Source organism: Eubalaena glacialis, chromosome X, assembly GCF_028564815.1.
Source record: "Eubalaena glacialis isolate mEubGla1 chromosome X, mEubGla1.1.hap2.+ XY, whole genome shotgun sequence".
NCBI lineage: Eukaryota > Metazoa > Chordata > Mammalia > Artiodactyla > Balaenidae > Eubalaena > Eubalaena glacialis.
In genome coordinates this window covers 21,108,981-21,113,879 of record NC_083736.1, presented here as the reverse complement: position 1 = coordinate 21,113,879, position 4,899 = coordinate 21,108,981, and the positions used below count along the sequence as shown (strand labels likewise).

The window sequence follows — 4,899 nt, the reverse complement described above, 5'->3', positions numbered from 1 at the left end:
AATCCATTGTTCCATGGTTTTAGATGTTTGAGCTATTTCCAGTTTTCAGTAGTTATAAATAATAAAACCGTAAGTACCTTTGTACAATAAACTGGGGTTTTTTAAGTTATTTCTTTGGGATTAAAAGAAATCTCTAAAGTAAAATTTCCAGCCCAAATGTCTGATAATATCACAGCATTATTTAAAGTTAACAAAAAAACTAGAAATAGTCCAAATGTGTTAACAAAAGAATTGGTAAGTTATGGTAGAGTCATCACGTGCTATTCTACAGCCATCATCAATCATATTTACAACAAGCTTAAAACAACAAATTATCAGGGAATTTTGTCAAGGTTGTGGCTTCCCAGCATCTTTGGAACACCTTTCCTGTGTTGGTCCTGCCTCCATTGTAGAAGCCAGAAAACTTGCTTTGTCAGCTTCTCTTGCAGACAGATTTACACGTGACCTAGAGTTCTTCCATCAGACATACCAAAGTAAGACTTTGATTCAAAAGTGAGCAACGTGAAGAAGCAGGAAACATATGGAATCCACTTTCTGGTGAGGGTGGCACTGGCTTCCAGCATTCAGAGGTCCTGGTATCTGGTCCTCAGCATCACGGATGCAAACTCTGGGTCCATGTCCAGGGGTCTTCACCTGGTGGTGTGGGTTGACCATTACTGCTGGCTGAATAGCCTTTAAGCCCATCTTTCTGGCCCTCTCAGAGATCTGTGAACTATCTAACTTTCTTTAATAAATTCCCTTTCTGCTTGTGTGCTTGTTCCAGTACTTTTGCAGTAGAACAAAACATCTTAAAACTTAGTGGATTACGTGGCTTAAAGTAGGGTTTCTCAACCAAAGCACAGTTGACATTTGGGCCAGGTAATTCTTTGGGAGGGGGCCTGTCCTGTGTCCTGTAGGATGTTTAGCAGCATATGGTCTCTACCCACTAGATGCCAGGATCAGCCCCCGCCCCTAGTTGTGACAACCAAAAATAATGTCTCCAGACATTGCCAAATGTCCCTTAGGGGCAAAACCTCCCCCAGTTGAGAACAACAATCAAATATTGGAGAATATCTTGACTGGGAGGTTCTGGCTTGGGGTGTCTCATGCGGTTGCAGCCAAATGGTGGTTAGAGCCGGGGGCTGGCTGGGGATCTTTCTCACGTAGTCTCAGGACCTCTCCACATGGTCTCTTTGTATGGACTAGTTTGGGCTTCTTCACAACATGGTGACCTCAGGTTAGTTGAACTGCTTATGTGGAAGCTCAGGGCTCCAAGAGGGTGTCCCAAAAGAACCGGGCACAGGCATACCTAGAGATACTGGGGGTTCCATTCCAGACCACCACAATAAAGCAAAGATCACAATAAAGCTAATCACACAAATTTTTGATTTCCCAGGGCATATAAAAGTTATGTTTACACTATAGTGTAGTCTATTAAGTGTGAAATAGCATTATGTCTAAAAAAAACAATGTGCATACCTTAATTTAAAAATACTTTAGGGCTTCCCTGATAGCGCAGTGGTTAAGAATCCACCTGCCAATACAGGGAACACGGGTTTGAGCCCTGGTCCAGGAAGATCCCACATGCCGCGGAGCAACTAAGCCCGTGTGCCACAACTACTGAGCCTGCGCTCTAGAGCCCGCGAGCCACAACTACTGAGACCACGTGCCACAACTACTGAGACCACGTGCCACAACTACTGAGCCCACGTGCCACAACTACTGAAGCCCGTGTGCCTAGAGCCCATGCTCCACAACAAGAGAAGCCACCACAATGAGAAGCCTGCACACCGCAACGAAGAGTAGCCCCCGCTCGCCGCAACTAGAGAAAGCCTGCGCGCAGCAACGAAGACCCAACGCAGCCAATAAATTAAGTAATTAATTTTAAAAAATACTTTATTGATAAAAAATGCTAACCATCATCTGACCATGCGGAGTTGCCACAAACCTTCAATTTGTTAAAAAAAAAATTTTTCCAAAGCACAGTAAAACAAAGTGCAATAAAAAGAGGTACACCTGTAATGCCTTTTATGAACTACCCTTAGAAGTTACATGTTACCACTTCCACCATAGTCACAGGATTCAAGAGGAGTACATGGACTCCGCCTCTGATGGGAAGTGTCACGGTGCCATTGTAAGATCACGTGGGATGGGAGTTGTTGTGGAAACTTTGGAAAATCTGATCTGCCACAGTGCTCAACATCATTACTCACCAGAGAAATGCAAATTAGAAGCACAATGAGACACCACAGCACACCCACCAGGATGGCTAAAAAGAAAAAGACTCACAATGCCAGGTACTGGGAAGGTTGTGGGGGAACTGGAACTCTCATACGTTGCTGATGGGCATGTAAACTGGCACAACCAACTCTGAAAAAAATTGCTTGCATTGACTAAAGCTAAACGTATGCCCAGTCTATGACCCAACAGTCTCTTTCCTGGGTTTGTACCCCAAAGGAAATAAATGCATATGTTCACCAAAGACACAAACGAGAATGTTCATAGAAGCTTTATTCAGCAGAATTAGAAACGGGAAAAAAACCAAATGTCTAGCAATAGGAGGATGGATATATAAATTGTGATCTTTTCATTCAATAGAATGTTACAGTGCAATATAAAAGGACTAACAACTTATATATACAACAACATATGAATATGAATTTCACAGGCATTATGCTCAGCAAAGGAGGTCAGACGTGTACACATGGTGTAATTCCATTTCTGTAATATTCAAAAACAGGAAAAACTAATCAGTGGTAATGGAAACAGAGGAAATGGCTACCTCTGGTGGGAGGATGGTATGAATACTGACTGAGAAGAGACACAAAGAACTTCTGGAAGGCTGGGGATAATCTATATTTTGATCTGGGTGGTGATTACACAAATGTATACCTATGTAAAAATTAATCGAGGTATAGAGTGTATTAGTGCCCTTTAATAATTTATTTCATCTCCCAACAAAAAGTAGAAATAAAAGCCCTTTTCTGTTTAAAGTAGCTATTGGATTCTGTCAGTTACAACTAAGACCCTCCTCACCTAAGAAGGATGGTGGCCCTCACCACTGGAAGGCCAGGGTCGCACTACAGCCGCCATGCTCCTGTGTGGCCAGCCCCTCTGCAAATTAGGCCCACTGGAAAACCATCTCCACTCAGGATGCACCCAGGAGAATTTTCCTACAGGACAGAAGTCCACAACCAAGCATGGTAACCCTAAAATATTAAAAGCTGACGCACCAAAAAAATGTAGCTGTTGATTATACCAGCGAAGAGCTGCCTGCACACAGCTGAAGGTTAAATTAGGAAGCTGAAAGGTTACATTGAGAAATTTTCCCAGAACTCAGCACAAAGAGATAAAGGGATGAAAAGAATGAAGAGGATTGCAAAGACAGATGGAAGAAAGATTCAGTAGTTAACAAGAGTTCTCTAAAAGTTACTTCCGAAAGGAGATAATCGAAGCAACATCCAAAAGATAAGTCAAGAAATTCCCAGGATTGAACCCAAACACAAGTCAATTGAGACAGACCTCTGAGTGCTAATCAGTAATAATGATAAAAAGCACATCTAGACACTGTAGCAAATTTTCAGAACTAGAAGGATGAAGAGTTCCCTAAAAGCTACCAGAACAAAAAGATCTGAAAAAAATGAGAATGCGGTTGATGTGAGATTTCCTGTCAGCAAAACAGATGCAAAATATTGTTAATCGCTGAAGTCAAGTGATAAGTACATGGGAGTTGACTACATTATTCCCTCTACTTTTCTGTAAAATTATTTTTTATGATAAAAATGTTTCTTCTCTGTCTTTCTTTTCTTTATGGATGCAAGAAGACAATAGAGTAATACCGGCAAAGTGCCGAGGGAAAATATCTTTGAACCTTGAATTCTATATCCATTCATTTTGTCAAAGAATGAAGGCAAAATAAAGACCATTTTCAGATTACAAGGACTCAAAAATGCTATCATACCAGAAGCTCCAAGAGAACTTCACCAAGGAGAAAAATGAAACTAAAAGAAGTGATGGGGGAATTCCCTGGTGGTCCAGTGGTTAGGACTCTGTGCTTTCACTGCCGAGGGCCCAGGTTCAATCCCTGGTCAGGGAACTAAGATCCCGCAAGCCACATGGTGCCGCCAAAAAAAAGAAAAAAGTGATGGGATACAAGAAGCAATGGAGAGCAAAGAAATCAGTAAAATATGTGCTCAATTTAAGCTATTATTGCTTATAAAAATTATGTCCCTTAACAGCAAACTGTAACTAAAATTCAAGATATATCAACATGGAATTGGCGGGACAGGAAGAAAGAGGTGAAATTTAGGGAAATAAAAGCTTCTAAGGGTCTCATTTTGTCCAGGTTGGTTATACAGAAACTAACTGACCTTTAGAGGAGCGCTCCTCGAACTTGAATGTGTATACAACTCATCCGGGCATTTTGTTAAAGAGCCATTTCTGATTCAGCAGGTCTCAGGTGGGCCTGAGATTCTGCACTTAAAATACACTCCACAGAAAAGAGAAGCCTCTACACTGTTGGTGGGAATGTAAGTTGGTACAGCCACTGTGGAAAACCGTGTGGAGTTTCCTCAGAAAACTAAAAATAGAACTACAGTATCATCCAGCAATCCCACTCCTGCACATATATCCAGACAAAACTGCAATTCAAAAAGATACATGCAGGGCTTCCCTGGTGGCGCAGTGGTTGAGAGTCTGCCTGCCAATGCCGGGGACATGGGTTCGAGCCCTGGTCTGGGAAGATACCACATGCCGCGGAGCAACTGGGCCTGTGAGCCACAATTACTGAGCCTGCGCGTCTGGAGCCTGTGCTCCGCAACAAGAGAGGCCGTGACAGTGAGAGGCCTGCGCACCATGATGAAGAGTGGCCCCCACTTGCCGTAACTAGAGAAAGCCCTCGCACAGAAACGAAGACCCAAC

General features: G+C 42.5%; 1 non-coding gene across 1 annotated transcript; it reads left to right on the top strand.

The window, feature by feature from the left end:
- The first annotated feature begins 4,002 nt into the window (after window positions 1-4,002).
- Window positions 4,003-4,075, top strand: TRNAE-UUC (transfer RNA glutamic acid (anticodon UUC)). The gene has a single exon. It is a non-coding gene; the product is annotated as a tRNA-Glu (tRNA).
- Window positions 4,076-4,899: the final 824 nt, after the last annotated feature.